The sequence below is a fragment of the Trachypithecus francoisi genome, unplaced genomic scaffold (assembly GCF_009764315.1).
Source record: "Trachypithecus francoisi isolate TF-2019V2 unplaced genomic scaffold, Tfra_2.0 Lachesis_group6, whole genome shotgun sequence".
NCBI lineage: Eukaryota > Metazoa > Chordata > Mammalia > Primates > Cercopithecidae > Trachypithecus > Trachypithecus francoisi.
Window position 1 is genome coordinate 126,442,336 of NW_022681471.1, and position 26,666 is coordinate 126,469,001.

At 41.2% G+C, this 26,666-nt stretch overlaps 1 pseudogene; it reads right to left on the reverse strand.

Annotated features, from left to right (window-relative positions):
• Positions 1 to 18,583: 18,583 nt before the first annotated feature.
• Positions 18,584 to 18,702, reverse strand: LOC117078680 (annotated as a pseudogene).
• Between the last annotated feature and the right edge of the window lie 7,964 nt (positions 18,703 to 26,666).

A 26,666-nucleotide genomic window follows, 5' to 3' on the forward strand; every position in this document is an offset into this window, starting at 1 on the left:
GTGTATATGGGTGTGTTGCACGTGTGTGTATGTACACATGTATTTATTCTACTGTTCTGCCTACAGACTCCACTCAGTCTCAGTATTCTCTGCTCCCTCACTCCTTCCATCTCTCTGATCTTCTATTGCACAGTAGCATCCCTGTTAGACTTTCTTGGATGCTCTGATGTGCAACTTGCCTGTCTTCTACACTGTGGTACCTGTCTTCTACACTGTGGTACCGTCTACAAATGTTCTAGGCTGCAGCCTTCTCTTCTCAGTTGTGTGAGTAAACATTCCTTCATTTTCTCTCTGTCTTTAGACCATTGGTTCTTCACGAGGATGATGGTGCCCCCAGGAGATACTTGATAATGTCTGGAAGAGATTTGGGGTTGTTGTAGTTGGGGGTGAGGGAAAATGCTACTGGCATTGAGTGGGTAGGGACCAGGGATGCTGCTAAACACATATTACGGAGATGCTGCCCTCATAATCTAGAATTATTCAGACGTCAAGAGTGCTGGGGTTAGGAAACTTTGATGTAGAATTTAGTTGAAATTGCATATCTGTCAATAGCTTTACACCATAACATTTTTATTGTCATGGATTTGTTATTTTGATCACCCATTTACCATCAGTTTAAGAAGTCTTAAGAGAGAAACGATGTAAACTATGCGCTAAATCTGCTTTCTTCAATGGGAAGCCTGTGAGCTATATTGTTACTTATTTCAGTTTGTATTTGTAAAAAGGGGCATGGAGTTCTGCAAGATAATAAATAATCTAATATCTTTGTCTTAAATATATGTAATGAACCAAATAGGACTTTATAAATTCTTATTTTTCACTCTTTCTTATTTTCATTCACATTATCATTCTTCTTCTGTACACATTAGAAGGTAAGAATTTGGGGATATGGAATTTTGTGTATGGAAATATGTCAGACATAAAATTCAGTTGTACTCCAATGCACCAATACCATTCCAAGAAAAAATAGTTGTTTATAAAAATGTCCATGAACTACGCAGCAGTATATTCCTTCCAAACAACATTTTTGTGAAACTTTTTTTTTCCAATGCCACAAAGAAACTTGGACATTATCTCAAAGCATTTGTAACAATAAGCATTTGATCTTTCATTTCCTTTTTAACTGCCAAGACATTGTTTTCCTTTTACCTTATTCCACAGAGATAAACTTAGTGCTACCCTTCCTGTGTGAGCCGCTCACTCCACCTTACATTCAGGGCTCCAAATAGTATCACCATGAGCATATCTGATTTCCAAGAGATTCCTCGTCATGGTTTCTGATAGGGAAATTCCCTCTGTGCTTGCTCCTATTGGGAACATCTGTTTTGTGTCTCTCTGGTGTTTGGTGACATAACATAATAAGATGGCAGGAGGCAGAAAAAAAACATGTTACAATAAAAAATGTCCTAAAAAGACGCTTAGTTCTATTTATTGCTTCACAGAACATGCCGAAGAGAAGTTAGAATGAGTGCTAGCACGGAAAGTCAGAGGAAGACGTCCTGTGGCTCAATTATGATTTGGATTTGGTTTTGTGCAGTGTAAGGCGCTGAGCAGGACACCAAGCAGAGAAGTCTAGCCCGGGGGTGTTTCCTCACGCAGGTCAATTGCTTTATTTCCGCTTAGAAGTCACAGAAGCGAAGTCCAAGCTCCAGTGTGTGACTCTTGTCAGGCCAGTCGGATGCATGGGTAGAAGCTCATCGTTAGGACCAGAGAAGCAAAGCAAGTGCTCATTCTGATCAAAGGGCCTGCGCACACAGGCATGAATTAAACCGAGCTACCATCAATTAAAATGCCCGGAAACCACGGATGTGTCTTAATAAGTCAGCTTTGGTCTTTGACAACACCGGAGGCAGGTTTGTGAATTGTTTGCCAACAGGGGCAATTTAGGTGAGTGCTTTGGAAGAAAACTTGAGCTTCAGAGAAGATCTTACTGCCCTAGGTAAGAAGTAGTGCACAGAAATGGATAGCAACTCAGAAATGGTTTTCTGAGTTTCTGAGGTTATCTGGGATTTTTTTTTAGAGTTAGGAGAAAAGTCTCCTTTTTTCCCAAAATACCTGGACCTACCTGGAAATGTGAGACTGGCATGAGGCTATTTTGGCTTAATTTTTTCAGAGAATGAGCCTGAGATAGGACATTTTATTTTGGAGAGTAACCCCCATGGGCAGAAACCACGGACAAGGTGGGTTGGGCAGGAAGAGAGGAGGATCTAATTCAGGAGCGATTTACCCAGTGGGTCACCACCAGGGGCTACTGGTTACTCCATTCGGTGACACTGTCTGTAAGGGCGGGAATGTTTTTCAGACCAGCCAGCCAGGGTGAGGAAGGGAGAGCATCTGTCATCTGGCTCCAAACCCCTCTGATCAAACATTCGCCCTCAGCAGGCAACCATTTCCCTGCGTCGCAGAGTGTGCAGTCAGCGGACACCCAAGCTATCCCATACCATGACTGCAACAGAGATGCCCTTAGGGAGAAGGAAGGCAGGAGGCTCCCAACATGAATCTGACAGGTATCAGGGTGCAGCTGCATGGAGCTGCTCAGAGCCTGTGCAGAGCTGGGTGATGGCACAGGAGACTAGAGAGGCCAAAAGCTTCTGAAGAGCTGTGTAAGAGGCATCCTGTCCAAAGACACAAGTGCTCAGCTGTATTCATCACTTGGGGGACCTGGAGCTCTTAGGTCAGGCATGAATCTAATAGTCAAGCAGGGACCGTAAGGGCAATATGAACAGAAGTAAGCTTTAGCTCTTTCATAGTTACAGAAAAATCTTGTATCATTTTATCTTACCAAGTTTTAAAATAATGTATTTGTTTTCTAGAATATGCTCTAGGAATTATGAAAACCATGGATTAATGTTTCCAGAATGGTCTTCTCCATGCTGTGCATAAGGGACAGGTTTCCTTTTGTCACTATGAGGCTAGGAGTGGACACCAGGCTGATGTGATGCATCCAAGGGCTCCTTGACCTATGCCCTGAGCTCTGTTTTATAGAGAATCATGTGCATTCTGCAATGCACATTTGGTTTTACATTTTAAAAGTGGTGGAGCTAGTTAGTGTTAGAGCTTTTTTCTTTTTCATATATATATATATATATATTTTTTTTTTTTGAGACAGGGTCTTGTTCTGTTCCCAAGGCTAGAGTGCAGTGGTGCAATCATGGCTCTCTGCAACCTTGACCTCCCAGGCTCAAACAATCCTCCTGCCTCAGCCTCCTGAGTAGTTGGGACTACAGGTGCACGCCACCACACCTGGTTAATTTTTTATTTCCTCTTTTGGAGTGATGGGGTGGGGGGGTCTCACTATGTTGTGCAGGTTGGTCTTCAACTCCTGGAATCAAGCAGTCCTCCCACCTCAGCCTCCCAAGTACTGGGATTACAGGTATGAGCCACCACACCTGGCCCTCATTTTAGTACCTTTAAATTATAAAATATGTAATATATATATATCGTATTTCAAGAGAATATGTCAAGATTACAAGCCCTTACCTCAAATCTTGAAAGCTATGGAGACTCAGAATTCAGAATTGTCCAGATTTTAGAAAGATGAACTATGGGCATAAGCCATTGAGTAGGCCACACTGCTGGCGGGGCTGGGGGAGCACACCATAATCAAACACCTTCATAGTTATGCATGAAATGTTTGAATAGTCACATAAAGTGAGGCAAATAAAGACTATCAATAGCTTCTCTCATTTCATTTTAGGTTTTTGCCACTGTAAAATTTTTGAAAGAGAATTAAGAGCAAAGTTTTCAGAATTGCATATAAAGACTGTAGATCTATATAGCAAACTTCTATACCCAGCTGATGGAAGGAACACATGTTAGCATTTTTAGATATTTTCATAAGATTTAAGAAATTCTGCTTCAGTTCCTCCATTCTGCTTCTCCTGAGTTAAGCATTATCCTGAAGATCATATGTCAGTGCCCATTTGTATTTTACACATGTGTATGTGCCCTAAGAAACATTGATTTTATGGAAGTGCTGGATATATTATTTTGTGCTTTAGCTATGTTCACCTAAAAATATATTATTGAATTTTTTTTTTTTTTTGAGACAGAGTCTCTCTCTATCCCCTAGGCTGGAGTGCAGTCCTGCAATCTCGGCTCACTGTACCTCCTCCTCCCGGATTCAAGCGATTCTCATGCCTCAGCCTCCAGAGTAGCTGGGCTGATCTTTCTACTTGATTTTGCATTTTGAATAGAGACGGGGTTTTGCCATGTTGGCGAGGCTGGTCTCGAACTCCTGACTGCAGGTGATCTGTCCACCTCAGCCTCCCAGCGTGCTGGGATTACAGGTGTGAGCCACCGTGCTTGGCCTATTATTGAAATTTATCTGTGTGGATAGCTGTTGTTTTAATTTATTTATTCTGTTCTATGGCAGCCTGTTATATAACCACTTCAAAATTTTATTTATCCATTTCTCAAGAGCGGAGGAGGGTCTGAGATTTTACCCTACTTCCATGTGAACAGTTTTGCCAGTCACAGTACTATGGATGCTGACAGAAATCATGAAACTCCTGGATCAGACAATGGACTCTGTTACTCATTGCACAATGAACATCAGGAGCTTCATGTTTGTACCAGTTCTCCTTGTGCCTTGAATTCCATGGAGGTGACGTGGAAGACTCCGTGTGTTTTCTACACATGCAGTCAGTCGGTGTCATAGCCGAGGAACCCTGAAATTAGAAAACTCAGATCTTTTACAATGGCCAGTAAGCCAGTCTGCCTAAACTTTGTTCTAGAGGGAGACACTACCACTATCTTCTGACGCTGTTCACCATACAAATACTCTTGAAAAGATCATCCAGAACAAAAGTTGCCAGTGCCTCTGCTGAGAAAATGTGCAGACATCTGAGAGAGCCTCATAGAGAATTGTCTCCTATCCCAATACAATAATTGGTACACTTCTAGTTTGTTTGCAATTTTCCCCATTACAGAAAGTGTTTAATGGACATTTTTCTGTATGTTTCCTGGCAAGAGTTTCTCTGTGATGTGTACCTAGGAATGGAAGTGCTGAGCTCTGTGTATGCGGCCCTTCCTCATGGTTCTCACTACTAGAGCTTTATAGTAAGTCTTGGTATGTGGTAAGGCATGCCCTTCCTCCCTCTTTTCAAAGTGTCCCCAAAAGGCTATACCTAGGTCTTCGTTCTTCCTTAAGAATTTTTCAACTGCATTAAATGTTGCAACCTTATCTTCCAAAGCCGTTGTTACATTTTGTCTTTCTCCAACGATATATAAAAAGCCCATTAATTCATAATTGCCAAAACTTGTAAGAAACCAGTATGTCCTTCAGTGGGTAAGTAGATAAACAAACTGTGGCACACTGGGACAATAGACTATTATTTAGCAATATAAAGAAACGAGCTATCAAGCCACCAAAAGACTGGAGGAAACTTAAATGCATATTGCTAAGTGAAAGAAGCCGGCCTGAAAAGGCTACATACTGTATAATTCCAAAGATACTGGAAAAAGGAAAACTATAGAGACAGTAAAAGGATCCGTGGTTACCAGGGTTTCGGGGGAAAAGGGAGTTTTTAGGGCAGTGAAATGATCCTGCGTGATATTTTAATGCTGGACACAAGTTAATCACACATTTGTCAAAACTCATGAAAATTATAACACAAAGAGTGAACTTCAATGCAAACTATGGACTTTAGTTAATAAATTTCTTAGTATTAATTCATCAGTTGTAACAAAAGTACCAAAATGTCGACTGTGGAGGTGGGGGAAGGTAACAGATGGGAAGTCCGGACTGTCTGTAGCTTTTCTGTTAATCCAAACTGCTGTGATAACGTCTGTTGAAAAAGTTCATTTCTTCATCTCTGCCAGGGTTTTCAATGCCAAACATTTGCATCTTCACATATTTGATGGGTGTGAAGTAAAATTGTATTGCTTTAATTTTTATTTGACTAATGGCCCTTGGGGCATGCTTTTTTCATATCCTTTATTTTTTTCTGTCGTATTTTTTTCTTCTGGATTTTTAGGAGGATTTTTTTATGTTTTGCATTTCACCTTTCGGAATTTAATCTGATTAGAATTTATTTTTGTGTCTGGAGTATGGTTAGGTAGATAGATAGTTGATAGAAATAAATAAGTGATAGATGACAGATGATAGGTAAGCAACAGATGATTGCTAGAAGATTGAGAGGTGATAGATGATAAATAATAGATGATTGATAGATGATAGAGAGATTTGAATTTATATACATGAACACCAATTTATATACTTTTTTAACTTGTATTTTACGTAAAGGGGTATATGTACAGGTTGGTTACATAGGTAAACTTGTGTCATGGGGGTTTGTTGTACAGATTATTTCATCATCCAGTTCTTAAGCCTAGTACCTATTAGTCATTTTTCCTGATCCTCTGCCTCCTCCCACCCTCCACTCTCCAATAGGCTCCAGTGACTGCTGTTTCCTTCTATGTGTCTGTGTGTTCTCATCATTTAGCTCCTACTTACAAGTGAGAACATGCGGTATTTGGTTTTCTGTTCCTGCGTTAGTTTGCTAAGGATAATGGCTGCCAGCTCCATCCATGTCCCTGCAAAGGACATGATCTTGTTCTTTTTTATGGCTGCATAGTATTCTAGGGTGTATATGTACCATATTTTCTTTATCCAGTCTATCATTGATGGGCATTTAGGTTGATTCCATGTCTTTGCTATTGTGAATAGTGCATGAACAGCAATCTATAAATCTCCTGGTGTAACTGTGCACACTGTCACGTTTTGTTTATCTATCTCTATCCCCCTTTCTCATGGTTCTAACTACTAGGGCTTTATAATATTTCTTGGCATGTGGTAAGCCATGTCTTTCCTCTCTTCAAATTGTCTCCAAAAGGTTACACCTAGATCTTTATTCTTCATTAAAAATTTTAATATCGATTTGTCAAGTTTTATTAAACTCTTGGGTTTTTGTGAAATTCATTGAATTTGTAGATTCATTTTGAGGAGAATGTCATCTTTACCATATTGAATTATCTTCCCATCACATCAGATCCAGTTTTTTAAAAACTGGATTTTAAAAAAGTTCTAGTACTTTAAAATTTTATTTTCTCAATTAACGTACAGTGAAATTTACTTTTTAATGCACACAGCTTTATTAATTTTATACATGTCACCACCAGTCAGATGAGGATATAGAACAGTTCTGCCAGTCCCGAAACTCTTGAATGCTATTCCTTTGCAGTTACGTCCTGTCCATCCCAACTCCTGCAATGACTGATCTGTCTTCCAGGACCACAGTTTTTTCTTGGAGAATGTCATATAAATGAACTTGTACAATATGTAACCTGTTAAGACTGGCCTATTTAGCTCATAATGCCTTTGAGATTCACCCAAGTTGTATCAGTAGTTCATTTCATGTGATTGGTGAATAGCACTCTGTTGTATAGATGGGCCACATTTTGTTTATTCATTCACCAAGATGAAGGAGATTTTTGTTCTTTCTTGGTTTGGGTGATTATGCTTAGACCTACTCTATATATGCATATACAGAAGTTTTCAGTTCTCTAGGGTATAACCCAGGAGTGAGATTGCAGGATCTTCTCTTATGTCCATACCGTATTCTCCATATAGATCTTGTACCTTCTTTGTGTGATTTGTGACTAGGTAACTTACGCTGTTTGTTGCTATTGTGAATGGGATTATTAACATATTTTTTTCTGGTTGATTGTTGCTGGAACCCTGTTGATGTTTGTTTAGTGACCTTGTATCCAAAAATCTTGCCAAACTCTCTTATTAGTTCCAAGAGCTTCTTTGTAGATTCAGTTAGAATTTTTATGATTTGACAGTCATCTTGTCTGAAAATTATGAAGATGTGAAGTCTTTTATTAAAACCTGCATCTATGTGTGTGTTCTGATTCTCAGAACAATGGTGAGTAGAAAAGTGACAGAAGGTATCCTTAGCTTCTTTTTTCTTGAGCAAGTTAGGGTGGGTCAGTGGTCACAACTTCCATGTGTGTGTCCTTCTTTTTTGCTTTCTTTCCCTTTTCCTTTCCACTCAGATCAAGTCGTCTGGGTTAAGGAGTGGGCAGTAGAGTTAATTTATCTGTTGTCTGTTCTCACCAGTATACAGGGCAAGGTCTTCTGTGAGACCCATTAGATTTCTCTTAGAATGAGAACAAAAGGCCAGGTGTGAGTTCCTAGTCTCACAGTGGCGTGAAGGCGTGCATGAAAGGTTTGGTGTCTGATACCTATTTTCTTCCCTAGTTCCAGTATACACCTAAAAACCAGCCTGGGAGGCCCCCACAGCTTCTGAGGTCTTCCACGTTTCCAGGTGATTTGAGATACTACAAGCCACCCGGTTCTTTTGTTGCTTTCAATGGGAGGTTGACTTTAGCCTATATTATTGGAAACTGGAGCTCCTCCATTCCTCGATGGAGTTTTTCATGCCAATGAAGCTATGTACGTTTCTGTGTGTGGGCATGCGTGTGCATTTCTAGAATTCTGTGTAGTGTTTCTCTAAATAGTCCTTTTCTTAAAAAAAGAATACCTTGTTATTGCAGTGTGGTTTCTATCCTTTCTCTTTCCTCTTCCCTCCTTTTTAGAAGCTTATTGTGTTGTCTTTTTTAGGTGGCATAATGATTTCCAGTCCTCGGCTGCTCTTTCTCCCTGCTTGTCATGTTCGTGTGCTCTCTCAGCTCCTTTTGTGCTTGCCTTCTTTCTTCTTTCTTTTGCTCCTGCTGGTCCCCCTTGAGTTTTTATGTTAATTTCTTGCTTTCAAGTTCCAAACGAAGAAATGAACAAAGCTGGGGGCCTGTACCCTCAACATAGTACAATGCCAGATTTTCTATGTCATAGGAAGCCTCTTTGCTTCTACCTGTGTGACCCAGGCCCTGGGGATTTGAAAAGCCTCTGTGTCCCTGGCCAGTGGATAGTTCTTCCCATCTCTGTTTCATGGGTGGGTAACACATGTAGACTTCTGATTTCCCTGAGACCAGTACTAGCTTAGTCATCTTGTATAGGCCCAAGGCCATGCCTCCTGTCTTCTCGCGAGCACCGAGACCCCAGTCCACAGATCCTATCATACAAGTCACACACGGCACTGTGGTCTTGTTACTGTCTGCCACTTATGACTCTACTTGGATCACTTCTTTGCGTCTGGCACCTAGGACATTCCCCACCCAGTCTCCCCTCTGCCCTAAACTGGAATATGCGTATATTTTGTCTAGTGTTGCGAAGTCTTTGCAGAAGGAGTAGGGTCTGTCTGTGTCAGCTTGGTCTGCCATATTGCCTAGAATTCCCTTTTGCCTTACCAAGTGGCTCAGCAGCTATTTTAGTGACGGAGCAATGGCTATATCGTAAATGAGGATAACAATGGAAAAAATATGGCTGTCTCCTTAATAGCTTCCTCCTAGTCTTTCAACTCCCTTGGGAGGAGAAATGGGATGTAAATAAACACCAATTTCCCCTTATAGTTTGCTCAGGCAATGTGGACACAGTGCCAATTTGGTGCTAAATAGACATTTTCACTAATGAAATAAATTTCTACTTCACTTTGGAGGAAGTTTGCTCTTCAAGGATGCTGAACTACTTTCTTTCTTAATAAATGTATTTGTTTGCAGATACTGTCATCTCCCGAGCTTAAGCCTCTTTTGGTTAATGGGCCCCACATGCCTCTTGGGTTTCTAAGCCCTGCCTGGGGATTTAGCTCTTATCATGATTAGTGTTAGTTTAATATTTGGAAATGAAAACACATTCATTTCAATTATCTATGCAAGATATTTTCTCTTTATTTTGAGTATCTTTCTCATTTCCTTGTACATGACATCTCTATCTTCAACACTGTTTGTTATATGGGTATCTTAAAGATTTCGGCACATTCTTGGCTGGCTCTTTCTTTAAAGCAGTGAGTCATCAAGTCTCCATCACAGAGTCATTTGGCAAGATTCTACTATATAAATATCTGTTTTAGAGCTTTATCTAGTAGTGTAATAAATAGATGAACATTTTTAGATTTTGGTCAGGAAACAATATACTTTATAAAGATTTATTTTCTGGAATTTCATAGGTTTCAATGCTTTGAACATTTGATATCTAGATTCATACATTGATGTTCATGCTCAGTTTTACAATTCGACTTATGTTTTGGTATATCCTTTTTTTTTTTTTTTAGACCAGGTCTTACTCTGTTGCCGAGGCTGGAGTGCAGTGGCACAGTCTCAGCTCACTGCAACCTCTGCCTCCCAGGTTCAAGCGATTCTCCCACTTCAGCCTCCTGAGTAGCTGAGATTACAGGCGCCCTCTACCACGCCAGGCTAATTTTTGTACTTTTAGTAGAGACGGGGTTTACCATGTTGACCAGGCTGGTCTCAAACTCCTGACCCCAGGTGATCCATCCACCTACAGGTGTGAGCCACTGTGCCCAGCCATTTTGGTACATCGTTACACAGATATGCTCCTGATGTGCAGACAGTTTTTTTGGTAGCTCATCTGTGCTGAATCCAAATGGATTTATATTAGAAAGCGCTTTCCATCGGTCCCAGGATTAAGGAATATAAGTCAGAATTGGGAATGTGCTTGCCCCACCCCTCATTTTAAAAAACAATTTCCTTGTTAAGCTCAGCAGATCCAGTAGCTTGCTCACTGTGTTAGGCCTCAACCTCTATATCACAGGGAAGTTCTGAGTGTTAAGTGTGGCAGTGGACCAGAAGTCTTCAGCCCAGTGAGTGGTGCAGAGTAAGGCTTCAGAAATATCCACTGTTATTACTGATCATCATCTCCTCCTGCTGCTCCTCCTCCTTTCCCTGTCCTTCTCCCCCACCTCCTCTTCCTTCTTTTCCTACTCCTCCTCTTCTTCCTGTGTTCTGTTTCGTAATGCATCCTAGAACCCTGCCTAGCATATAACAGAAACAAACAAATGAAGATTGGAATATGTCTCTGATTATAGAGACGAAAACAAAGGAAGAGGCAAGTTCCTCTATGGGCCTTTCCTCAGTCTCTCGGCTCACACACAGCTCCTTTCCATACGCCTGGTTTGACTGTACCGTGTGGCAGTTTCCACAGGCGAACAGAAAGACAACTCTAATGACTCACCTAGACCTTCTTAGCCATAGAGAGGGAGGAAGACAGTGAAGGCTACAGGATTAGCGGTCTCCTGTCTCTTGGGGCGGTCTTGGGTGTACTAGAAGAGGGCTCGGAGTAGAAACCTCTCCTATTCCTGTTGGAAACTCTACAGCAAAGCCATGCTTCTCAAACTGTCTGTGGTGAAGGAATGCAGTTTGATTGTTTTTGTTTGTCTTTGTTTTCAACTTTCCAACTCATCCCATGACTTCCCATGCAAGGTCAATAATGTTTGAACTGGTCTGTACCCTGCTCAACGAGGTGGGTGCACATAATTGGATATTGTGGTAATGACTAAGAGTTTCTCAACATTTACTGTCATTTTCTGTGCTTGCCCCCATCCTATGTAGCCTGGGAACAAACATTTGTAGAGTGATAAGTTAGGAAGTCAGATTTTTTGGTAGCAACATAATGACCATTTAATGTAACCACCAACTGAATCCTGGCTGTTGTAGCAACTGTTTGAGTAAAGTGATGAATTACAATGTCTATTCATTCATCTATTCATACAGTGAATACTGACAACTTATACATGTTACACAAGCTTAAGGAACAGAGTAAATGATTCTGAAAGGAATACTTGCTTTAGCAGACATTTAGTGCCTCACCCTGAAAGAGGGGACTTGTGAAGAGTTATTTGAAGGTCAAGATGAGACAGAACAGGGCATCATTAAATTCAGCAAACATTTTTGGAGGATCCACTCCATGCAAAGCGCCATGAGAAACATCAAGATGCTGCTGCTACAGTGCTCTCTGTCCTTGGGGACTTCAACTTCTAATGGGGTCAGAGGGAGGAAGAGTGGAGACTCACACTCAAACTCAAATGGAAAGCAGAGCTGGGTATGTTATGTAAATACTGAGAGCTGTGGTCATGCAGAAGATTGATTGCTTCTGCCACGTTAGTAAGGGCAGGTTTCATGGAATATTTGATCTAATATTTTGGAAACAGGAAGGGAGATGTCAGGCCCAAATACCGGATGGTGCAGGGGCAGACAGGAGGGGCACCCAGACCAGGGGGAAGGATGTGCATGACAGGGAAAAGTTGGCAAGTGCACGGTACATCGTGGAAGTGGTGAGGAATCAGAAGGTTGAAAATTTGGGTAAATGGAGGCATTAAGAAGCATGGCATTGGGGAGTAGGATAGGCTGGCATCCTGGGTTCAGATGTGGTGGACCTTGAAAACTCTTGGCTCTATTCTCTAATGCACAACAGCCACAGACGGTTCTTGAGCCAGGAGATGAAAGCAAGGGAAGGTGAGGGCTCAAATGCCCAGGCTGTTGCATCTTGCAAGAAGATGGGGGCAGGCTAGAAAGAAGGCAGTAAGGGTTGAGGCTGGAAAGGAGGCGAGTTGGCAGGACCCCAGTGATGGAGGACAGAACTCCACATATTTCCCTGTGGTTTCTTACTTGAGCAGTATCTTCTCAAATATACAGCTGGAGAAACAGATGTTTGGGAGAAAGAGACATTGTGAATAGGAGTGATGGTACCAGCAGGAAGTTAGGAATGCATCTGTGCCTCAGTAGAAGAACATTGGAAAAGACAGCCTTGCAGGCTCGGATTTAAAGGAATCCTTTGCCATTCATAAGACCTGTACTGCAGAGAACTTGGAGGGACTGGCTGAGAGCTCGAAGCTGGGGACCATGGCAACCAGATTCATCAACACATTAATATTATAGGAGTTTGTTCATGCACGAGCACAACTAAGACCCTGTTTCAACAACGACCAGGTGAGGTGGAGACTCATGCTGCCTAGGGAGGGGAAAGGAGACCTAGAGACATTTAGGTGAGGGAGACCAAATGTTCTTGCTAGTCCCTCAGAGCATCACCCTCCCTTGCTGCTTCCCTTGAGCCTGCCCACACCTCTGCAGATACACACTTCGTTTCTCATTCATTAAGTGTCTGAAATTGCCCTTGAACATGCCATCTCTCTGTGCTGGTACCATGACTGAAACCCTGGATGACTGGCCTCTAAGTCTACCCTGTTCTGTTATCAAATATTAGATCTTAGTCATTCTTTCCAATGATTTTCTATACTCATTAACCATCCCCATCTCCTCTACCCTTCCCAGCCTCCCAGACTCTGGTACCTATCCTTCTACTCGTTATCTTCAGGAGTTCCATTGCTTTGATTTTTAGCTCTCACAAATAAGTGAGAATATGTGATGTTTGTCTCTGTGTCTGGCTTATTTCATTTAACATAATGACCTCCAGTTCCATCCATGTTGGTGCAAATGACAGGATCTCATTCTTTTTTATGGCTGAATAGTACTCCATTGTGTATATGTACCACATTTTCTTTATCCATCTGTTGATGGACACTGAGGTTGCTTCCAAATCCTAGCTATTGTGAACAGAGCTGCAGTTAACGTGGGAGTGCAGATATCTCTTCGATATACTACTGATTTCTTTTCTTTTGGTACATACCCAGCAGTGGGATTGCTGGATCATAGGGTAGCTCTATTTTTATTTTTTATTTTGGAAACTCCAAACTGTTCTTTATAGTGGTTGTACTAATTTACATTCCCATCAACAGTGTGTGAGGGTTCCCTTTTCTCCACATCCTCACCAGCATTTGTTATTGCCTGTCTTTTAGATATAAGCCATTTTAACCAGGGTGAGATGCTATCCCATTATAGTTTTCCTTTGCATTTCTCTGGTGATCAGTGATGTTGAGCATCCTTTCATATGCCTGTTTGCCATTAATATGTCTTCTTTTGAGAAATGTCTATTCAGATCTTTTGCCATTTTTTGATCTATATTTTTTCCTATAGGATTGTTTGAGCTCCTTATATATTCTGGTTAATCCCTTGTCAGATGTGTAGTTTGCAAATATTTTCTCCCGTTTTGTGAGTTGTCTCTTTGCTTTGTTGATTGTTTCCTTTGCAGAAACTTTTTAACTTGATGTAATCCCATTTGTCCATCTTTGCTTTAGTTGCCTGTGCTTGTGGGGTATTGCTCAAGAAATCTTTTCCTACTCCAATATCAAGAGTTTCCCCAATATTTTCTTGTAGTAGTTTCATAATTTGAGGTCTTAGATTTAAGTCTTTAATCCATTTTTATTTGATTTTTGTATATGGTGAGAGTCAGGTAATGTGATCCCTCCAGTTTTGTTCTTTTTGCTCAGGGTAGTTTTGGTTATTCTGGATAGTTTTGCAATGTCTTTAAATGACACCACTTGCCTTTAAAGTTGAGTCAAAGAGTAGAACAAGTAACAGTGGCTGAGAAGGACTACTTATGAAAGTAGGAGGAAGTCCAGGAAGTGTGGCATCATAGCATTGAGTAAAAGAGAGCTATATAGTGGGAGTATCAAAAGCTATGATAAAGAAGTGATATTATTAGAATAGGGGTCTACAGATACTTTTTTTTTTTTTTGAGAGGGAGTCTTGCTCTGTTGCCCAGGCTGGAGTGCAGTGGCACAATCTCGGCTCACTGCAAGCTCTGCCTCCTGGGTTCAAGCGATTCTCCTGCCTCAGCCTCCCAAGTAGCTGGGACTACAGGTGCCCACCACCACGCCTGGTTAATTTTTTTTGTATTTTTAGTAGAGACGGGGTTTCACCATGTTAGCCAGGGTGGTCTCAATCTCCTGACCTTGTGATCTGCCCACCTCGGCCTCCCAAAGTGCTGGGATTACAAGCGTGAGCCACCGCGCCTGGCCTGGGTCTACAGATACTTTTAGCCCGCCCTCATAGAGCCCTTTCTATGTCTCAGACACTATTGTAAGTGGTTTACATGTTTTAATTCTATAAATCCCATGAGATAAGTAATATCACTATGTTCATATTGCACACAGGAAACTGAAGGGCTTATGTAGCTTACCCAAGGTCACACAACTACTAAGTGGTGCAGCAGGAAGTTTAATCTGCTCTTATTAATGCTGCACCATTATTCAATTTAAGTAACATTAAACTTCCCGGAAGAAAGTAGCTAATATTCATTGGTTGTAACTTTTCATTTTAATAGAAGAAACTAGAACAGGGGAGGGCAGGATGGAAGTTTAAAGGTAAAAACAGAAAAGGAGGGATTTGTATAAAAAATGAGTTCATCATCTCTGTTTAGTTCATGAGTCTATGTTATGGAGCTTTTTTCTTTTCTTTTTGTGAATAGAACAGAAACTTAAACTCGTAAAAATAAAAGCTCATAGAGTTTAATGAGGGCAAAGGTTTTTTATTGACCTACTGGGACATTGCTCGGGAGGAATGGCCACATGCCTTCTACTCGCCTTCACTGAATGTGGGTCCTATGGAGACCTGGTTTCCTTGAGTACCACTTTACCAGAAGTGAGTAGGTGAAGTCTCCTTACTGGAGCCTAAGCACATAGATCAGTAGAACTAGAGATTTCACCAATTCTGCGTTCCCTTTTTATTCCCCTTGGAGATGTTCTTGGGGAACACTTGCAGCAGCCGTGCATGGCATATGAGATTTGCAGGGGCTGAGGGTAGGATGAATGCAGCGGGAGGGGAGTGTGGGGAGGCTGGAGAGGTGACACAGCTGGCTGTGTGATTTCAGTGGGGGCTCTGAGGGGTTCCTAGATGCCCACATTACTAATGACAAAGTCGGCTTCTTTACCTTTGCCAGGACAGCTGGAATATATGGAGAATCTTCAATTCTTTTTTCCTTTTTAAAAATATTTTAATAGACAAATAACAACTGTCCATATTCATGGGATGCATAGTGATGTTTCAACACTATAATGTATAGTAATCAGATGAGGGTAATCAGCATTTCCATCATCTCAAACATGGTATCATTTCTTTGTGTTGGAAACATTCAATATCCTCCTTCCAGCTATTTGAAACTATGTATTATATTAATGTTAACGATTGTCTTCCCACAGTGCTATAGAGCACTAGAACTTATTCCTCCTATCTGGCTGTAATTTTGTAGCCTTTAACAAATCTCTCCCTAGCCCGCCCTTTGCCCTTGCATTCCCAGCCTCCAGTATCCTCTGTTTTCTTTACTTTCTCGGTGTGAAATGACATGCATTAAAAAGGCAACAGGAAAAGAACATAGCATAAAGTTGCACAGGGAATAGTAGGTACGGAACAGTCTTTCTGAGCTCAGAAGAAATTTTGCTTTATCTTTGCTGAATAATTCTTCCCTACCGCTCATGACACCCTTGCTTAGGATGGCTGAGAAGATAGCCTTGAGTTGATGGGTGAGGAGATGTGGTCTCAACCCTGCAGTGATTTTTTGAGTATGTGTGTATGTGTGTTTGTGTGTGTGTGTGTGTGTCTGTGTGTTTGCATGTATTAATACTTATTTAAGTAATCTGAATGCAAACTGGATTTAAATGGATGGCACTGTAGACAAGGGTAGATTTTATAAACCAAAGAGCCCTTGAAATAAACAGCTATTAAAAATATATTAATATAATCATCCTTCACATATGCTTTCTTAAGTCTGATTAACTGCTTTCTAAAAGTGTATTCGATATTAGAGCCACATCAAACAAGCTGTGCTGAAATGTATCTGAGCTTATAAAGCACAAATCAGATTGTAGATCACTTGAGAATTGGGTATGTGGGAGAAGAATGTAAACTATTTCCTTTAAACAGGGGATGGAGAAGTCAGTCCACAATTAGTTAATGATGACCTTGGCCGACCTTCAATTATGTTAGCCTAGGAAGGATTTCTTGAATGTATTTACTTTGTTATTAACTTCTTAGTGAATTCTGTCACAATTCATTTTTCTATTATGTCAGCTTTTATTTACCTGTAAGAACACTTTCACATAAATTTCATCTCATCCAAGGATGATAAAGAAGAACCTTGAATGAAATGAAGTTCATCTTGAGTTAGAGCCTCCCAAAACTTGAACCAATTTTCCTTTGCTACCAAATGTCTGGTAATAAGTTTGGGGCTTTAAAAACTGTAATAACTTTCTCAGCCCAAGAAAGGTAGTAAATCTAGTGCAAATCCATTTAAAGGTTCTGGGCAAGGCACGCTTAAGAATCCAAAAATGGATGATGAAGTAGCTATAGTGGCTGAACTTAGATGGTATTTCGGGTACTAAAAATACACACATAGATGTGGAATAATTAAACATAAATACAATATTACAACGTAGCAGACAACTGGAAATCTAAATTAATATGAATTAGATAAGAATAAGTTTAAATATGTGAAAAAATACAATGCCATATAATATAACTGTGAAAAGGACAAAAATGGGAATTCCTTAGTTATATAAAATGGGATACTGAAGAAGAGCAAGCAAAAATGGAATCAGAGCAATGGATAAAAGAAATGCAAATCTCTAAAAATTTATACAGAAATATAAATATTGAGAGAAAATAAACTTCTTTTTCCTGAAAAGCGATTTAAAAGAAATTTTCCTGATTGGTGACCTACATATTAAAAATACCATAAGATATTGTTGCTCAATGTGTCAACTTGTGCCCTGGAAATTCCCAGACAGGAAAAGTCACTCTGGGAAAGAGAGTGTATGGCTGGAAGGTGGGTTTGCACTTCATAAAAGACACAAAGGCCTGACGGAAGTCTCAACATCATATGCATGTTAAGGAGAGAGAAGGGGACATTCCAGGAGAGGAAAGTGGTGAGAGTCAAGGAGTGGGGGCAGGGATGGTCTGCATAATCCTGCATGAGGCATTGCACCAGGAAGTTTTTTCAAGGCTCCTTTCTGGAAGCTAAAAAGAGGTCTGGCAAAGAATAAAAAATTGAGGAGAGGACCGAGGAACTCTTTTGAATTATATGAGCTATCTGTTGCTGTGTGACAAATGGCCCCCACTTTAGAGGCTTTATCTCAAGTTTCTCTATGTCAGGAATCTGGGGGTCGTTTAACTGGGTCCTCAGCATCTGAAGATGTTGGCCAGGACTATGGTCATCTTTAGGCTTGACTGTGGAAGGATCTGCTTCCAAGCTCATGCACGTGTTATTGGCAGGATTTCTTTGCTTGCAGGCTTATTGGCTCGAGGGCCTCAGTTCCTTGTTGGTTGTTGTCCCAAGGCTGCCTTCGGTTCCTTGCCATATGGGCTTCTCTACAGGGCAGCTCACAACCAAAGGCCTAGGATAGAAATAAACGAAACTACCATGTGAAAAGAAACAGCAAGGAAACTTGCATGTCTCAATCATAGCACTAGTAGAGCGAGGGGAAAAAGATTTTGAACAGCAAGCAGATTTATATTCTGAGTTGACACCACCCATGTGGTCTAAAATCTCATGAAGAAATTTTAATTTAAAATGCTCTCAGTCTATCCCAACAGTGATCAAAAGACATTATTGATTGTAAAATGCAAACTGATTTAAGAGACGTTAAAATGCTTTTTAAAGATACTTATAGTTAATAAAATGTTATCAAAGTTTTGCTACAAAAAAGAGATATAATTTACGTACCATACTATTCACCCATTTACTTTGTAAAATTCAATGGTTATTAGTGTATTTGCAGATTTATGCAACCATCACTACAATACATTTTAAAACATTTTTGTCACCTTCAAAAGAGATTTCTTATCTTTTCATTTTTATATTTATTTATTTTTAAAATTTTATTTTATCTTAAAAAGCTTACAGCACCCAGCATTCCCAGGTGGTCTCCCATCCAAGTTCTAACTAGGCCCAACCCTGCTTAGTTTCCAAGATCAACTGGGATCAGTCATGTTCAGGGTGGTCTAGCTGTAGATAGATACTTCATATATTTTCAGTCATTACCCCTCAACCCGTAGGCCTCGGACCCTCATCCCAACCCTCAGCAACAATGAATCTGCTTTATGTATTTATAGATTGGTCACAGACATTTACGACTGATGTTAGAAGTCACATTGCTTTTGCCATATTCCATTGCTTAAAAGTGAATCATTAGGTCCAGCCCACAGATAGGCAGAGAGGCTCCTACAGGGAGGTGGGATTCTTAGAAGCCGCTTTAGAAGGAGCCTACCATAGGAGGGAACCAGGAATGTGTCAGGAATCTTGAGTAGATTTAATGTCCTTGCTTTTAAATTGATAGCCCATGAATACTTGGAAGGAAAAGCTTCCCAAATGGTCAGGCCTCCTACTGAGAACTTGTTAAGAGGCTGAGACCATCTTATCTCTTGATAGTTATGCATATATGAGGGCAGAGAGACCATAAGGGATGAAAGGATGCCATGGCTTCATCTTCTGCAGCTCATAAGGCTGTCTTGTGAACAAGGCAACTAAAAATGAGATACGGCAAGACACAGGAAGGGGGATGATATGGTTTGGATGTGTGTCCCCTCCAAGTCTTATGTTGAAATGTGATCCCCAATGCTAAAGGTGGTGGAGCCTGGTTAGAGGTGGTCATGGGAGCGGAGCCCTCATGAATGAGTTGATGCCCTCTCATAGTAATGTGTGAGTTCTTGCTCTGAGTTCGTGTGAGATCTGATTGTTTAAAAGTGTGTGGCACCTTCTCCCCTACCTTGCTCCCACTTTCACCATGTGACACGTCTGCTTCTGCCATGCCTTCCGCCATGATTGGAAGCTTCTTGAGGCCCTCACCAGAAACAGATGCCAGCACCACACTTCCTGTACAGCCTGCAGAACTGTGAGCCAAAATAAACCTCTTTTCCTTATGAATTCCCCAGTCTCAGGTGTTTCTTTATAGCAGTGCACATGGACAGACAGAGGGAGATCCTCTTGAGCGTATCCTGTGCTGCATCTGCCTTCCCCTCTGGGTGTGCTCTGGTTGGCCAGAATAACTTGGAATTTTCCAGGCCCTCAGAACTGACCTCTACAAGCCAGAAGTCTTGTGTCCAGGGCAGATGACCTTTGACTTTTAGCTTTTTAAATATAGACATTGCATACTAATGGGGACAGCCTGGTGTTGTGATAATTTAGTTTTTCCCTGAGTGCTTCCAGAATCTAGTTCCATGAAATTCTCAGTGAAATCATTGTCTACCCTTAGATATTCAAAATACACGCTGACGTCTGGAAGGATTACAGTAATGAAACTTGCTTAACTTCATTTGACTGGACATTTTCCACACATATCTGATGATGAGACATACCGCCCCCCCTACACACACCCATTTATCCATCTGTTCGCATTGTGAGGCACAGGCAATATACACTGCTGTAACTCTCTGTAGACTGTGGGTTCTCCCTGTTGGCTCTTGTTAATACTGTGCCTCAAGGCCACTAGAACTATTGATGTTTGTCACATGAAAGCTGTTAAGCCAGGGATTCCTCATAGTGTATTTCCTTGGTGGAGTTCTGAGCCTACATAGAGTAGTTTACTTCGATCTCTGTTAAATAGTATTGAGTTAAAGGTCGACTGTATGCGAGGCAGCATATGATATGAAAGCCCAACTGATTTTTCTGCTGCCAACTGGCTAAGCTTGTAGGGATGATATTGAATGTCCAGGTCGTGATTTATTTTATGGGCCATTGTTCCCAAAATAGGCAATCCACAAGCATTCCAAAACATCCATTTTAGTATTGAGTGGGCCAGTGCTGAGTGCACAGTCCTTCCCCTCACTGCAAAATGCCGTTCTTCAGATTAATGTCCATCCCACTTTATAGCTGACCCACTTCTAGGTAAAGCAGTTAAAAAAAACAGCGGGCACTTTACTTCAGATAATACGTCTTCACTTTCCCCACAAAGAGCGTCTCTGTGAGTTATCTTACAGTCAATGGGGATCATGTTCTCAGTATTTTCTCAGCTATCTACTGAAGGCTGCATCAAGAAAGAACTGGGTTAGACTGAAGGGAACTGATTTAGTGAATCAGCACTAGCTCCTGGTAATCAATATAACATTCTCTAGGAGCCTGAGAAAAATTTGTCTAATGTATTTCACAATTCATCACTAAACCGTGAGTCTTTGGTTTGGAGTCTACTTCTTTGCCTTATTTTCAAGTTGGTGGCAACTCCAGACTTGAGGGGACGTGCCTATATTTCAGGATGACTAGGAGTGGTTCCCTGCAGTTTTTGGGGACAGCCTTTCAGTAAACTTGAATGGACCTAGAATTCTTACCTGCATCTAGAATGCTGAACTAAGTTTAAACTAATTGTAGATTACATCTTGTGATTGTTCTTGGTTTTGGCCCCTCTTAACCTTGTTGTATCTTCCTGTCTAGCTATGAGAGGCTGAACCCTAAGCTCCTCCGGTGCTTGGTATATGCGTCATGCATGCCCTGTCTAATCATCTCCCATTGAGTGTGGGTGAGACCTGTGAATATGATGAATGTCATTCTCTTGATTGCGTTACCTTAGATGGCAAAGATGAGTTGTCACCCACTCGTGGTTACATTATGTCATATAAGACTCCATGGTAGCAGGCTGGAGAGAGAGAGACACTTTCCTGGAACAACTGAAAGGCACTGCAGAAACAAACTATCATTTTGTGAGAGGTTCACAGGCTAGGGCCTGAGGGTAGCTTCTGGAGCTGGCAGTGACCCCTGCCTGACAGCCAGTGAGAGCACAAAGGCCTCGGTGCTACAACTGCAAGGACTGACTTAATTCCTGCCCAAAACCATATGATCTTGGACAAGGACCCCAGCTCCAGACACCACAGCCTGACATCTTGATTATAGCCTTGCAAAGCCCCGAGGGCTGGACCCGGTTAAGCTGTATCTGAACTGATCCAAGGCAACTGTGGGCTAACGAGTGTGTGTTGTTTCAAGGTCCTAAGTTTGTTATTTGTTGCACAGCAAAAAATAACTCACACACCAGCTTAAAACATCCTCCTTAGTAGCAAACATTTCTTGCTCTGATGGGATAGTATTGTGTTACCTATGCCACCCAAGGTATCTGTTCCGACTGCTTCCACTTCATCTCTTGCTTATCCTTGACAAAGTCTCTGTGGATGCTGCAGATAACTTGGCACACTTCACAAGTCCCAGCTCACCGTGGCCCTGCTCATCTCCATTTGCAGACTCCTCCTTCTTCATGTTCCTTTAAAACTGGAGCTCATTAAGGAGATCTCTGCAACCAGGGGTGGCACCCTTTCTTTTCATTAAGAGCATTTGAGATAATATTATCAATGAAAAGGCCTTTTTTAAAGGCAATCATGCCCCTCTTACCTTGCTGTATTAGCATTTGTGATGTTGCCCGAGACTTTTTCAACTTGCTGCAATTAATTTTTTAGTGGCCTCCCACGCTTACCGAAGAAACAGAGGCTTGTTCTGAAGGGAAGTGGTGTCATCCCCTGCCACACCCACACAGTGTATTAGAATCCAGGAGTGTTGAAGAGGCAGTTTATTCAGGTGAATTAAAAAAGGGCGTTTTTCATGGGAAATCACAAGTAGGTAGAGGAGGCATCGGCATTGAGAGAAGTGGTACTGAGACCTGGCACAGACACAGCCACCTTCTACCCTGCGAACGTCAGCAGTCTGTTCTTGGAAAATCAAAGATCTGCAGGAAAATGCCAACAAGGAGCCTAAAATACATCACAAATGTTGCATTGGATAAATGTGAACATTCTCTGAAGTTTGGGTACTCAATGTTAACAGGCCTTCTACTGGGAAAATGTTAACCAGGAAGACATCTGCTGCACATGCCTCCAGTATGCTGAGCTTGTCTTGGAGATGGATGGAAATATGTGAGCTATAGATGCAACTAGTTCCCTGGCTAGAGGAGAAGGGAATTTGGGTTCTTGCTTTTAAGTAAGAATGCAGTTTCCGTACCCGGAAAGGAATACACGATTTAACAGGGAAAAACAAAAAACAAAAAGACCTGGAGTCAACGAGTCGTCGAAACTTGTGTGGAGATTATGATGAGCAGAAGCCAATTGTGCAGAAGCAAATCTCAGAGAGAAGAAATTCCCTGTTAGGGGGAGCATAAAAATCCAAGTAAGCCCTCCCCACGGGGCTGCATCTACCGAATGGCCACAGATGTCTGGCAGGGAGGATACCCGGACCCTTGCAGATTGAGGAGACATGTCAGCTGCAGATGTCCTGCTTTGAGATCTTTGCTGAGAGTCTGGAGCTGCACACATTGAGCTAGGAGTTTGTAATCTTAATCTGATTACAGATTACTGAGAGAAAATACAGCAGTTTCCAAAGGTGTGGTCTGCACAACACAGATGACACCCCAGAAAGCCAAAATGACACTGGCAAATGCGGCCACCTGACCAATGTACCATTAGTGTGTTAAATAAAAGAATTAACATATTTTCTTCTATAGCACACAGTTTCTGAACGGAATTTCTTTAATAGTGCAAATTACAATTTGTGACTTTTGTGTTTTGGCTTACTTTTATTGCAGTGGGCTGTTTTTCTCAATATAATGTTATCACCATTAGGGCAGGTTGCATGTGTCATTTGTCCAACACTGCATCCTTAGATCCTAAGCCAGTTCAGCCAGTTCGAGGCTCAATAGGCCTTCCTTAAACATGTACTTAATAAATGCATAGAGGAAATTTTAAAAAATATTTATTTATCATTATTTTTTCAACTTTTATCTTAGATCCAGTGGGTAGACATGCAGGTCTGTTACCTGGGTATTTTGCATGGTACTGAGATTTGCCATCTTTATATGCATGAGCATCCAATGTTTAGCTCCCACTTATAAGAGAGCATATGCGTTATTTGGTTTTCTGTTCTTATGTTAATTCACTTAGGGTAATGGCCTCCAGCTGCATCCGTGTTGCTGCAAAGGACATAATTTTGTTCTTTTTATGGGTGTGTAGTATTCCATGATGCATATGCACCACATTTTCTTTATCTAATCCACCACTGATGGGCACTGGGGAAGATTCCTTGTCTTTGCTGTAGTGAATAGTGCTGCCATGAACATGTAAATACATGTGTCTTTTTGGTAGAACGATTAGTTTTCTTTTGGATATATACCCAGTAATTGGATTGCTGGTCAAATGGTAATTTGGTTTTAAGTTATTTGAGAAATCTCCAAACTGCTTTCCCCAGTGGCTGAACTAATTTACATTCCCACCAACAGTGTATAAGCATTCCCTTTTCTCTGTAGCCTCGCCAACATCTGTTGTCTTTTGACTTTTTAATAGTAGCCATTCTGGCTGCTGTGAGTTAGTATCTCATTGTGGTAAAAATGGTTATTTAAAAAATTTGTTAGTCCTTCTTCCCTCCATCCTTCCCTCCTTCCCTTTCTCTCCTTCCTTTCTTCCTTGTCTCTGTATCAGCAAAACAACTGACAATCCCCTGTAGCATTCAGCATTTCATGGAATGCCAAGAGTCTACCAAAGCCTCTACAGCCCTAACAACTTCCCCTTTCTGCTGATTCAGATGCACCCAGATGGCACTGCCAAAAGTGATCTGCAATGCATCGCTTGTGACTGAGTTTCTGCCAAGAAAACTAAAGGGCTTGAAGCCAGACTTCTCTGTTTTCCACTTGGATATTGTGGTTGTAGAAGAAAATGGAAATTAGTTGGGCGGAATCCTGAGGTGGTCCCAGAGATTCCCATTCCCTGGTATATACGCCCTATATAATCTCCAACCCTTGAGCATGGGCAGAGCCTTCGGGTATGATGCGATATCACTCCTGTGATTTGGTCACTTGTCAATCGACTTTGATTTAATCAAAAGAGAGTGTCTTGGTCTTTTTTCTGTCGCTTATAGCAGAATACATGAAACTGGGTAATTCACAAATAAAGGGAATTTGTTTTTTACAGTTATAGAGGCTAAGAAGCTCAAGCTGAAGGGTCACAACTGGTGCGGGCCTTCTTGCTGGTGAGGACTCTGCAGAGACCTGAATTGGCACAGGGCATCACATGGTGAGGGGGCTGAATGTGCTAGATCAGGTGTCTTTTCCTCTTCTTATAAAGCTACTGGTCTCACTCCCATGATAACTCATTAATCCATTAACCCATTGGTTAATAAATGGATTAATCCATTCAGGAGGGCAGAACCTTCATGACCCATCACCTCTTAAGGCCTCCTCCTCTCAGAATGGCCTCATTGCGGGTTAAATTCCAACGTGAGTTTTGAAGGGGAGAAATACTCAAACCACAGCAGGGAGACTATCTGGTAGGGTCTGATGCAATCAGGTGAGCTGTTAAGAGGAACTCAACCTTTCCAAAGTCAAAAAGATTGCAAGTGTGAGGAGGGCTATAGAGTGGGCCAAGCACCAAGGAATGGAGAACAACCCCTGGTCAACAACTAGCAAAACAATGGGAGCCTACAGCTACCAGGAAATGAAATGAGCCTGGAGGAGAATCCCAAGCTTCAGAAAGAAACACAGCCCAGTTAATACCTGGATTGCAACTTTGTGAAACATTGAGCTAAAACTGCAGCTAAAACAGAGCTAGACTTTTGACCTACGTAAACTGTGAGATAATAAATGTGGCTTTTTTAGCCATGATATTTGAGGTAATTTGTTATGCTGGGATAGGAAACCAATATAGAGATGTTGACATTTGGTTCTACTGATGGTGTCAAGGAGTAGAAACTGATTTTCAGGATGATGGTTTACTCTCTTTCTGGTAAGGGAGAGCCTGAAGAACAAGGTCATGGTTGGCAAGGAAATTATTCACAAACCTGGTCCAGTAAGACATTTTCTCTTGGGAGTTAATGACAGTACTAATGCTTTTTCCATGATCCATTTTTTTTTTTTCTTCACTGGGTTTATGTTTGCTTTTCAAAGTAAGGCAGTGGTTCACTGAAGAAGATAAACCACCACCACCACAACCACCAAGTACAACAGCATAAATCAAACCAGTAAGTGTTCCTAGGTTTTAGTAGGGAAGTTTTGATCCTCAGGTAGAAAGGTAGAACTGTGCGATCTACTTTCCTCTTGAGATTTGTTTTTCATTGGGTGCATTTCACTTTGACTTTCACAGTCATAAATTTGCCCTGAACCAAGGAGCACAAACTTGAACAAAGGAGCACAAACTTGGACAAAACCCCTCTCCCGAACAGTCTGGGATTGAAAAAAATAATGGTACTGAGTATCATGGGTGAACCAAAATGAAGTAATTATTTAAAGCAATATCATAAAATAATTTTTTAGATTACATTTTTTCATATTTAGATTACCTTTTTGGTCCTCTGAAAAGTGAGCTTTAGCGACACAGATGGAGCAGCTTTCTTTTACATACAATCCTTCATCCTTGTCTTTAGTTAGGCATCTGCTGAGCATAAGCCAGAATTCTTGCCCTCAAATGAGCACAAAAGGCCCACTTTTGAGAAGTATGTATTTCCTTCCTTCCTTCCTTCCTTCCTTCCTTCCTTCCTCCTTCCTACCTTCCTTCCTTCCTTCCTTCCTTTCTTTTTCAGGGTCTCACTCTGTCACCCAGGCTGGAGTGGAGTGGTGCAATTATAGCTCACTACAGCCTCAACCTCCTGAACTCAAGTGTTCCTCCCACTTCAATCTTCTGAGCAGCTGGGACTACAGGCATGTGCCACCACACTTGGCTAATTTTTGTATGTTTTTGTAGAAATGGGTTCTCACTGTGTTGCCCAGGCTGGTCTCAAACTCCTGGGCTCAAGTGATCTGCCCACCTCAGCCTCACAAAGTGCTGGAATTACAGCCATGAGCCACCATGCCTGGCAGCATTTTCTACTTTAAATAGATAATACTCTCATGTATTTCAAAATAAAAATAACACAAAATACATATAGTGAAAAGTATGGATTCCACACACTCCCTGGCATATTCCCAATCTCTGGTAATCACTTTTCTCTTCATCTTATATATATTTACTGAATTTCTCTATGCAAA